Source organism: Schistocerca americana, chromosome 9 (assembly GCF_021461395.2).
Source record: "Schistocerca americana isolate TAMUIC-IGC-003095 chromosome 9, iqSchAmer2.1, whole genome shotgun sequence".
NCBI lineage: Eukaryota > Metazoa > Arthropoda > Insecta > Orthoptera > Acrididae > Schistocerca > Schistocerca americana.
The window spans coordinates 48,795,240-48,808,113 of NC_060127.1; positions in this window are offsets into that span (position 1 = coordinate 48,795,240).

A 12,874-nucleotide genomic window follows, 5' to 3' on the forward strand; every position below is an offset into this window, starting at 1 on the left:
AGAAGAAGAAACAGGACTCGATAGGGAAGAGATACAGGATGCAGCATTAGAAACAGGATTTAAAAGAACTTTGAAAGACTTAAGATCAAATAAGGCAGAAGGGATAAATCAAACTCCATAGAAATTTCTAAAGTCATTGGGGGAAGTGTCAAAAAAACGACTATTCACGTTGGAGTGTAGGATGTATGAAACTGGCGATATACCATCTGACTTTCGGAAAAACATTACCCACACAATTCTGAAGATTGCAAAAGCCGATGGGTGCGAGAATTATCGCAGCAGCAGTTTAACAGCTCGAGCATCCAACTTGCTGACAAGAATAATACACAGAAGAATGGGAAAGATGGTTCAAATGGCTCTGAGCACTATGGGACTTAACATCTGAGGTCATCAGTCCCCTAGAACTACTTAAGCCTAACTAACCTAAGGAAATCACACACATCCATGCCTAAGGCAGGATTCGAACGTGCAACCGTAGCGGTCACGCGGTACCAGACCGTAGCGCCTGGAACCGCACGGCCACTCCGGCCGGCAATGGAAAAGAAAACTGAGGATGTGTTAGACGACAATCAGTTTGGCTTTAGGAAAGGTGAAGGCACAATAAAGGCTGTTCTGACATTGCGATTCGTAATAGAAGCGAAACTGAAGAAAAATCACGACACGTTAATAGGATATGTCGACCTGTAAAAAGCGTTTGACAGTGTAAAATGGTTCCAAATTCTGACAAAAATAGGGGTCAGCTATAGCCAAAGATGGGTAATACACATGTACAAGACCAAAGAGGGGACAATAAGAGTGGAAGATCGAGAACGAAATACTCGGATTAAAAAGGGTGTAAGACAGGGCTGTACTCCGTTCGCCACTTCTGTTCAATCTGTACATCGAAGAAGCAACGATGAAAATAAAAGAAAGGTTCAGGAGTGGAATTAAAGTTCAAGCTGAAACCATATTAATGATACGATTCGCTGATGACATTGAAAAGTCTCCTTAGAAAAATTAAGCGTGACTGTGCTAGTAAGCCTCTTACGTTATTTGATTTTCAACTGAACTGAATGTACTCAGACATTTCTCTCTTTACTTATTCTGATCATTACTAAACTGACACACAATATTTTTGGCGTAATGCAATCTGACTCAATAATCCCCACAAAAGAATGGCCCTGAATGACAATAACCTATACCTTTCATAAATCCCTTACCTCACAAAAATCTTCGAACTACTGCAATACAGCGAGCGCCAATACTGCCAGCTAAATAAAAGATTCTAACGACTGAAGGCACTAACTACTGATAGGCATAGTTAGCAAATGAAAGATTTTGATAGAGAACAAACAATGTATTTACCTTAATAATGTTCAAAAGTCGTCATTTGTCAATTCATGACATCCATCTTTACAAATTTCCTTTTTCTGGCGGACACACGTCCAGATCGTCCGCTTATAGTAACCTCTCAAAACTCTGGCATCTCTCTCTCCACATCCACCACTGCTGGCGGTTCACCTCCTACTACCCAACGCTACACGCTGTTGACATCCAACTGCCCAACACTACACAATCGATGGTTCAAATGGCTCTGAGCACTATGGGACTCAACTGCTGTGGTCATAAGTCCCCTAGAACTTAGAACTACTTAAACCTAACTAACCTAAGGACAGCACACAACACCCAGCCATCACGAGGCAGAGAAAATCCCTGACCCCGCCGGGAATTACACAATCGAATATTCCAACAATGAGTCCAACCAGCCACAGACTGTACACAGCACAGTCAGTGATTTTCATACAGAGCGCTACGTGGCGTTACCAACATAAAAACCTAAACAGCCCACTTACAACATTGCTATTCAGAGACAGTGAAGAAGAATTACATGATCTGCTGAATGGTACAGACAGTCTAATGAGTACAGAATACGGACTGAGAGTAAATCGAAGAAAGACGAAAGTAATGAAAAGTGGCAGAAATGAGAAACAGCGAGAAACTTAACATCAGGATTGATGGTCACGAACTACATGAAATTAAGGAATTCTGCTACCTTGGCGCAAAATAACCTTTGACGGACGTAGCAAGGCGGACAACAAAAACAGAGTAGCACTGGCAAAAGGGCATTCCTGGCCAAGAGAAGTCTACTAGTTTCAAATATAGGCCTTAATTTGAGGAAGAAATTTTTGAGAATATGCGTTTGTGCACAGCACTGTATGGAAGTGAAACATGAACTGTGGGAAAACCTGAACAGAAGAGAATCGACGCGTTTGAGATGTGGTGCTACAGACGAATTTTGAAAACTAAGTGGACTGATAAGATAAGGAATGAGGAGATTCTGTACTGAATCAGCGAGGAAATAAATGTAAAAAAAAATGGGTCAAATGGCTCTGAGCACTATGGGACTTAACTTCTAAGGTCATCAGTCCCCTAGAACTTAGAACTACTTAAACCCAACTAACCTAAGGGCATCACACACATCCATGCCCGAGGCAGGATTCGAAACTGAGACCGTAGCGGTCGCGCAGTTCCAGACTGTAGCGCCTAGAACCGTTCGGCCACCCCGGCCGGCAAAGAAATGTATGGGGCCGGCCAACTTAAAGATATCACAGTAGGTGTTCGAAACGGTCACCATTAACATCCACTCAAAAACGATGCCACCGAACTGCAGCACGAACTACTGACTGCAACGTGTTCAGTTCGATATTTGAACATGAATGTACGATGGATTCTTGAAGTTCATCCATTGTGCTTGGCTTTTGTCGATAAGCGACGGCCTCTAGTGCTCCCCACAGGTAAAAGTCCAGAGGAGTGAGGTCTGGGGAACGTGGTGGATGCTCCGCAGCACCTCTACGGCCTATCCATCTTCCTGGTAGATTTTCGTCGAGATACGCCCTAACACGATTTTGGTAGTCGGCTGAAGCATCATCTTGTTGAAAGTAAACTCTTCCGTCTCCATACAAGTCTCGGATGGCAGGTAAAATGGATGTCTGAAGCTTCGGAAGGTACACCTAACCGGTAACTGTGGCCCAGTCAAACCCCGGTAAGTCAACCCATACCACATATTTACTCCTGGCAAATTCACGGCTTTGTCTACATGGGCGTTCGGATGTTAGTAAACCACTCGCAGTACTCCATTCTACGATCTGGGTCGTCCTCGTTCATTGCGTGTAGCAATCGTGGAATGTAGCACTTCCAATTTGCTGCCTTCAAAATTCGGGGAACACTTGAGCGACTCACTCCAGTTTCACGGGCACACTGTCTCACAGACTTCTGTGGTGAGCGAGTGAATTGTTGTAACACACGACGGGAGTTAGCTGGACTTGTTACTGTTACAGGTCGTCCAGATCGTTGTTTGTGTACATCTTTAACACAGCCTTCGCCTTCAAATTTGTCTCGAATGCGACGAATCGTTAAACGTGTCGGTGGCTCTGTTTGATACTATTTTCGCCATTGCCGTTGAACCTCATTAATGTTTTCGTACTTAAAATACCACTTCAAAACTGACTTCCTTTCACCGAATGTAAGCCTTGCGCCAGCCATGTTTACTCGAATAACTACACTCCTGGAAATGGAAAAAAGAACACATTGACACCGGTGTGTCAGACCCACCATACTTGCTCCGGACACTGCGAGAGGGCTGTACAAGCAATGATCACACGCACGGCACAGCGGACACACCAGGAACCGCGGTGTTGGCCGTCGAATGGCGCTAGCTGCGCAGCATTTGTGCACCGCCGCCGTCAGTGTCAGCCAGTTTGCCGTGGCATACGGAGCTCCATCGCAGTCTTTAACACTGGTAGCATGCCGCGACAGCGTGGACGTGAACCGTATGTGCAGTTGACGGACTTTGAGCGAGGGCGTATAGTGGGCATGCGGGAGGCCGGGTGGACGTACCGCCGAATTGCTCAACACGTGGGGCGTGAGGTCTCCACAGTACATCGATGTTGTCGCCAGTGGTCGGCGGAAGGTGCACGTGCCCGTCGACCTGGGACCGGACCGCAGCGACGCACGGATGCACGCCAAGACCGTAGGATCCTACGCAGTGCCGTAGGGGACCGCACCGCCACTTCCCAGCAAATTAGGGACACTGTTGCTCCTGGGGTATCGGCGAGGACCATTCGCAACCGTCTCCATGAAGCTGGGCTACGGCCCCGCACACCGTTAGGCCGTCTTCCGCTCACGCCCCAACATCGTGCAGCCCGCCTCCAGTGGTGTCGCGACAGGCGTGAATGGAGGGACGAATGGAGACGTGTCGTCTTCAGCGATGAGAGTCGCTTCTGCCTTGGTGCCAATGATGGTCGTATGCGTGTTTGGCGCCGTGCAGGTGAGCGCCACAATCAGGACTGCATACGACCGAGGCACACAGGGCCAACACCCGGCATCATGGTGTGGGGAGCGATCTCCTACACTGGCCGTACACCACTGGTGTTCGTCGAGGGGACACTGAACAGTGCACGGTACATCCAAACCGTCATCGAACCCATCGTTCTACCATTCCTAGACCGGCAAGGGAACTTGCTGTTCCAACAGGACAATGCACGTCCGCATGTATCCCGTGCCACCCAACGTGCTCTAGAAGGTGTGAGTCAACTACCCTGGCAAGCAAGATCTCCGGATCTGTCCCCCATTGAGCATGTTTGGGACTGGATGAAGCGTCGTCTCACGCGGTCTGCACGTCCAGCACGAACGCTGGTCCAACTGAGGCGCCAGGTGGAAATGGCATGGCAAGCCGTTCCACAGGACTACATCCAGCATCTCTACGATCGTCTCCATGGGAGAATAGCAGCCTGCATTGCTGCGAAAGGTGGATAAATACTGTACTAGTGCCGACATTGTGCATGCTCTGTTGCCTGTGTCTATGTGCCTGTGGTTCTGTCAGTGTGATCATGTGATGTATCTGACCCCAGGAATGTGTCAATAAAGTTTCCCCTTCCTGGGACAATGAATTCACGGTGTTCTTATTTCAATTTCCAGGAGTGTAGGTGCAACCAGGTGCAACTGAGAACAAAACACTGACTATCTGGCGACTGTCATCTGACAAAACAAAACGACGCAATACAACGCTTGTGTGGCGATTGCCAGAACTACAAACTATTACACTACCAAGGATGAGACAACTCCGTCAATTAGTTTGCCAGTTATGGACTTTTAAACAGTGGACACATTTTTTGGACCCCTGCGTATATTCCAAACTTGTAAAAATAACAAGTGCACCTTTAAGTATTGGTCCTTCAAAGTGTTGCAAATTGCAGTGCATATATCCACAACGACTTTTGAAATGGTGGGCTACGCTGTTCTATGGATAAAAGCCAGACTCTTATAAGAGTCTGGCTCAGTAGCAAGGAGACGTAATGTTCCAACCAGCCTGCAACGTAACAGGGCGTTTACTGGTATTTTATTCGTGATGTAGTCTAGTATGATCACAAAACGTATAAACATATGATTTAATTCTTACATTCGAGAATGTGAGACAGTCTCCCTCATGACTGTATCACACTTGCTAATTCAATCTTCTATCACAGACAGCAGCTTCAAGAAGCTCCGAAATTCATGCGGATCCTTGAGCCTCAGTTCTTGCATAAGCAGTAAATACACTCCCCTACATTTGTCCCTTCTATTTAGCCAGGATCGAGCTCAACAACGTCTGGTTCTACGCTAATCCGAAGATGTACTGTCACTGCCAGGGCAATAGCTCCAAAAACAAGTGGGTCCTCCATGTGCAAAATGCTGTATAAATGCATATACATGTGTAACCAAGTGTCGTAATATAAAACTAACTGCTGAGTCTGTAATTGAGAACAGTAGTAACCTACATAAAAGAAGAGCAATTTCGTAATAAATACTGATAAAAAACAATTTCTTATGAAATAGGAACCTTGTGTCACATAAATAATTCGAACGGATGATGTTCCAATATGTCACACGGTCCCCCTTGTGTTTCACGCGGAAGAACGAAAGCCTTTACAAGAGGTTGTTGGCGATTCGCAGTTTATCACTGTCTACTGCCCATGTGCTCCAAGTACATCCCGCGTGGATGATGTAACAGGTCTACGTGAACTAGCCAGTAGTTACAGATACGCACGCTTGGGGCGCTGGTGCATAGGTCTACGGTTTAGTCGCATCGTGTAAGACAGGCTTAATAGCTTCCTCGGCAGGGCATGTACGTGAATGGCGTCCCTGTTCTAGCCGTGAAGGGGTCACGTGTCTCGGTCCACATAGCAGGCGGCCCCGCAGATGCGTGAGGAAGCAGGAAGGAAGACAGAAAGAGAGAGAGAGAGCAGGCAGTCAGCGTTCCGCGAAGTCGGCCCCTCACCGCTGCTGCCCGCTTTCCCCAGCCTGACGCGAGAGTTGCCCCTCCTAAAGGTGAGGGCACTCTGGCTAAATTTTGCTGCATTGAGTGGAAGCAATAGGGTAGCCCCGAACATTGCTGAAATATGGCTGCAATACAGAACAATATTGCGGAATGGATGGGCAGTCTTGTTGATGGACCAGACTCCTTCAGTTAGTTGTTCCGAGATGTTAGCGGCGCCGACCACCAAGGATAGAGAATGTTTCGAATTGCCGAGCGATATTTTACTCAAAGTGTTTCCGCAATAGTGTTCTCGCCAACATTGCAGCTATTTGGCAGCAGTACACGGCAATACAGGCGTATGAACGGGCATATTACTGATCGATTGCCGGCCGCGGTGGCCGTGCGGTTCTAGGCGTTGCAGTCCGGAACCGTGGGACTGCTACGGTCGCAGGTTCGAATCATGCCTCGGGCATGGATGTGTGTGATGTCCTTAGGTTAGTTAGGTTTAAGTAGTTCTACGTTCTAGGGGACTGATGACCGCAGATGTTAAGTCCCAAAGTGCTCAGAGCCATTTGAACCATTTTGAACTGATCGATCAGACCTTGTGGCCGAGCTGTTCTAGGCGCTACAGTCTGGAACCGCGCGACCGCTACGGTCGCAGGTTCGAATCCTGCCTCGGGCATTGATGTGTGTGATGTCCTTAGGTTAGTTAGGTTTAAGTAGTTCTAAGTTGTAGGTGACTGATGACCTCAGAAGTAAAGTCCCATAGTGCTCAGAGCCATTTGAACCATTTGATCAGACTTTTGCAAGTACACTATGTGACCCAAAGTATCCGGCCACCAAGCTGAGAACGACTTACAAGTTCGTGGCGCCCTCCATTGGATATACTGGAATTCAATATGGTGTTGGCCCACCCTTAGCCTTGATGACACCTTCCACTCTAGCAGGTATACGTTCAAGCAGGTGCTGGAAGGTTTCTTGGGGAATGAAAGCCCATTCTTCACGGAGTCCTGCGCTGAGGAGAGGTATCGACGTCAGTCGGTGAGTCCTGGCACAAATTCGGTGCTCCAAAACACCCCGAAGGTGTTCTATAGGGTTCAGGTCAGGGAAGTTATTGTCGTCTCACCATTCCACCTCAGGCCATGCATTATGAAGAGGTGCTCGACCGTGTTGAAAGATGCAATCGCCATCCCCGAATTGCTCTTCAACGGTGGGAAGCAAGAAGGTGCTTAAAACATCAATGTAGGCCTGTGCTGTGATTAGTGCCACGCAAAACAACATGGGGTGCAAGCCCCCTGCATGAGAAATACGACCACACCATAACACCAACGCCTCCGAATTTTACTGTAGGCACTACACATGCTGGCAGATGACGTTCACCGGGTATTCGCCGCTCCCACACCCTGCCATCGATCGCCATATTGAGTCACTCCACATAACGTTTTTCCACTGTTCAATCGTCCAATGTTTACTCTCCTTACACCAAGCGAGGCTTCGTTTGGCATTTACCGGCGTGATGTGTGGCTTATGAGCAGCCGCTCGACTATGAAATCCAAGTTTTCTCACCTCCTACCTAACTATCATAGTACATCCAGCGAATCGTGACGCAGTTTGCAATACATGTGTGATGCTGTGGATAGATGTCTGCCTATTACACATTACGACCCTCTTCAACTGTCGCCGGTCTCTGTCAGTCAACAGACGAGATCGGCCTATACGCTTTTGTGCTGTACGTGTCCCTTCACGTTTCCACTTCACTATCACATCGTAAACAGTGGACCTAGCGATGTTTAGGAGAGTGGAAATCTCTCGTACAGCCGTATGACACAAGTGACACCCAATCGCCTGACCACGTTCGAAGTCCGTGAGTTCCACGGAGCGCCCCATTCTGCTCATTCATTATGTATAATGACTACTGACGTCGCTGATATGCAGTACGTGGCAGTAAGTGGAAGCACAATGCACCTAATATGAAAAACGTATGTTTTTGGGGGTGTCCGGATACTTTTGATCACATAGTGCAATTGCCGATGTATTGCCGCGGTATTTCCAGTGGTGAAGAATATTCGATATTTCCGTTTGCACAGGCCATATTTTACTGCAATGTGTGGTTGCGGTAGTATTGCTGTGAAAACCGCTGTGGAGTGTCTCCAATACAAGGCTGTATAGCGGTACGGAGCGCCAATACCGCCCCAAGAGCAGTAGGTAGCGCACGGGTCTCGCATTCCGCTAGACGACGGTTCAAACTTGCATCCGACCATCCAGATTTTTTCGTGGTTTCCCTAAATCGCTTAAGCCAAATGACGGGATGGTTCCTTACAAATAGTACAGCCGCTCTCCTTCTCCATCTTTCCCTAATCCAAGGACCTCGCCAGTGCTAGTCTGCCTTTTCTCTCCTCCTTGCTGCGTCAGTCATGGGTTATTTTGCTGCCTAGGTAGCAGAATTCCTTAACTTCGTTTTCTTCGTGATCATCAGTCCTGATGTTAACGGGTTAGGACGTCAAAAATTTATAAAAATTTGGGTTCACAAAAATACGACTAGTTGGAAGCGCACTTCTTCCTGAATGATTTGATGTATAAAACATATACATCCTGTTACAAAAAGGTACGGCCAAACTTTCAGGAAACATTCCTCACACACAAAGAAAGAAAATATATTATTTGGACATGTGTCTGGAAACGCTTACTTTCCATTTTAGAGTTCATTTTATTACTTCTCTTCAAATCACATTCATCATGGAATGGAAACACACAGCAACAGAACGTACCAGCGTGACTTCAAACACTTTGTTACGGGAAATGTTCAAAATATCCTCCGTTAGCGAGGATACATGCATCCACCCTCCGTCGCATGGAATCCCTGATGCGCTGATGCAGCCCTGGAGAATGGCGTGTTGTATCACAGCCGTCCACAATACGAGCACGAAGAGTCTCTACATTTGGTACCGGGGTTGCGTAGACAAGAGCTTTCAAATGCCCCCGTAAATGAAAGTCAAGAGGGTTGAGGTCAGGAGAGCGTGGAGGCCATGGAATTGGTCCGCCTCTACCAATCCATCGGTCACCGAATCTGTTGTTGGGAAGCGTACGAACATTTCGACTGAAATGTGCAGGAGCTCCATCGTGCATGAACCACATGTTGTGTCGTACTTGTAAAGGCACATGTTCTAGCAGCACAGGTAGAGTATCCCGTATGAAATCATGATAACGTGCTCCATTGAGCGTAGGTGAAAGAACATGGGGCCCAATCAAGACATCACCAACAATGCCTGCCCAAACGTTCACAGAAAATCTGTGTTGATGACGTGATTGCACAATTTCGTGCGGATTCTCGTCAGCCCACACATGTTGATTGTGAAAATTTACAATTTGATCGCGTTGGAATGAAACCTCATCCGTAAAGAGAACATTTGCACTGAAATGAAGATTGACACATTGTTGGATGAACCATTCGCAGAAGTGTACCCGTGGAGGCCAATCAGCTGCTGATAGTGCCTGCACACGCTGTACACGATACGGAAACAACTGGTTCTCCCGTAGCACTCTCCATACAGTGACGTGGTCGATAATGTTACCTTGTACAGCAGCAACTTCTCTGACGCTGACATTAGGGTTATCGTCAACTGCACGAAGAATTGCCTCGTCCATTGCATGTGTCCTCGTCGTACTAGGTCTTCCCCAGTCGCGAGTCATAGGCAGGAATGTTCCGTGCTCCCTAAGACGCCGATCAATTGCTTCGAACGTCTTCTTGTCGGGACACCTTCGTTCTGGAAAACCTTCCCGATGCAAACGTACCACGCCACGACTATTGCCCAGTGCTAATACATACATCAAATAGGCATCTGCTAACTCCGCATTTGTAAACATTGCACTGACTGCAAAACCACGTTCGTGATGAACACTAACCTGTTGATGCTAATTACTGATGTGGTTGATGCTAGTACTGTAGAGCAATGAGTCGCATGTCAACACAACCACCGAAGTCAATATTACCTTCCTTCAATTGGGCCAAGTGGCGGTGAATCGAGGAAGTACAGTACATACTGACGAAACTAAAATGAGCTGTAACATGGAAATTAAGCGTTTCCGGACACATGTCCACATAACATCTTTTCTTTATTTGTGTGTGAGGAATGTTTCCTGAAAGTTTGGCCGTACCTTTTTGTAGCACCCTGTATATTTGAGAGATTACAATGTACGTTATTTGTTCTTAAGTGTACCAAGATGCAGAGCCACACCCCTTGGCACATATACTTCTGTCATACTTAAGTGTATTTCCCTCTCTAGAATTCGAATGTTTATATTTGCTCCAGGGATTGTCATATGTGAAACAGAGGACTACCTTTACTGCTGCTATAGACATTGATTTTGTTTGTTCTCTGTTTTGAAAAGCTTGTAGTGTGGTGTTGTGAATTTCGAAACGATTTTCATTTGGCAATAACAAGGAACACACGGGGCTGGAAAAATATGAAGCAAGGAGTTGAGGCCTTATACTTCCAAAAAATGTCCACAAACAATAAGCCTATCCACAACTTGTGCCCAAAAGGAAGTGAATCATGGTGTGGCTACCAAAGGTCAAATGATGGCGGTGAAGAATATCATCACAGGAATTATGTATCAACTGCTGTAATGGAATCCATCAAACTTATATTCAGGGAGCTTGCAAATGAAAACTTATTGAAGAAATGTCTTCATGGCGGTACCCAAAACCCTAATGAAAGTTTTAACCAAGGTGTATGGGAAAGATAGCCAAAAAAACCATTTTTGTGGGAATAAATCCTCTTGCTGTTGTTGTTTATGATGCAGTTTCATGTTTTATTGATGGTTTGCAAAGCAGGAAATATGTTTTCGAGAAAATGGGAATTAAGCCCGGAGTGAACTGCGCCAAAGCTTTGTATGCGATAGAGAGAGAGAGAGCGTGTAGCGAAAACAGATAAGTCATTTTTGGAGGTGATGAAATTAAGAAGAGTGCATCATAGGAATGTGAAAAGGAAGAAAACTGATTTAGAAAATGAAAAAGTTCGTGCTTATGGTGGTAGACAGTTCTAAAAGAATGCCAAATACAAGCAGAAACTTTAACGGTCATTTTCCGCAAAACACAAATTTCTACATTTCAAATGTAACATGCCAAATAAAAATCCTACTTGTTTCAAACTTTGTATGCTTATTAAACACAAATTCCTTAACTCAAAACCAGAATTTTCCAAATCTATTAAAAACTGGGGTAAAAAAAGAAAAAATTAATTATAAAATTTGAGTTTTTTCTAAACATGAAGTTTAAAATGTAACAGCTCATTTCTTTTTTCATAAATTAAATAAAGTCTAGAGTTTCATACAGCTGTAAGTATGGTTTGTATGCTGTGCAAAATTCATGGAAGAATCTCTTTTACTTAAGAAAAGTGTACATATAGCAGTGTACATATAGTGTATAGCAGTGTACATATAACAAATGCAGCCAATAATAAGTGAAAAATGATGAAATTTCACATGTAAAAGAAATTTATTTTATGTTTTTTAACTTTCACTGCTATGGGTGTGAATCCTGAATCTTTCCTGGTCATGCTGACAAAGTTTTATGAATTTATTTGTAAAAGTATAGACAGTGGAAATTAAAATGTCCTGTGGTGCCTCTCCTGCGTGACGTCCTAGCCCCCTTAAGTTTCTCGCTACTCTCATTTCTGCTCCTTCTCATTACTTTCGTCTTTCTTCGATTTACTCTCAATCCATATTCTGTACTCTTTAGACTGTTAACTCCATTCAACACATCCAGCAATTATTCTTCACTTTAACTGAGGAAAGCAATGTCACCAGCGAATCTTATCATCGATATCCGCTCACCTTGAATTTCAGTTCAACTCTTGAATCTTTCTTTTATTTCCGTCAATGCTTCTTCGATATATAGATTGCGCAAAAGGGGCGGAAGACTATGTCACTGTCTTACACCCTTTTTAACCTCAGCATTTCTTTCTTGGTTTTCCACTCTTATTGTCCCCTCTTGGCTCTTCTACGTATCGAACATTGTTGGACATCTGCATCATCACAGGGGATGAGACCTGGTGCTGCCAACGTCATCCCACCAAGTGACAGTCAGTGGCATGGTGTTCATCGTCCCGCCCCCAGCCCCCCCTCCCCTTTCCTTTGGGCAGAAAAATGGGATGATCATCGTCTTGTTCTTGAATTTTGGGAGCCAACTCTTTTTGGATGCAGAGAAGACAAAGTCCATGCGATTCACTGTCGTCTGGTGTCTAGGTCATACTGTAGCACCAGGTCTCATCTCTTTTAACGGTGATGATGTTTGGTTTTTGGGGCGCTCAACTGCGTGATCATCAGATCGCGATCATCAGATCCCCACACTCAGCAGTTCTGTGTGTTCACCTCACCCCGTCAGAGAAAGATGATCTTCGTCTGTCCATGGGATGGTCCAGGGCCAGCCCTCGCCAACTTCAATCCTTGCGAGAATGTGGACAGCGTCGTCGTTGTGCGTCCTGTGGTGCAAGCTGCTGTACGATATGGACCTTGTATGGATACCATTTGAGAATGGTTTGAAGCACCTTCCATACAATGGACCACGGGATGTTCAACTGTCATGACACACTACACGGA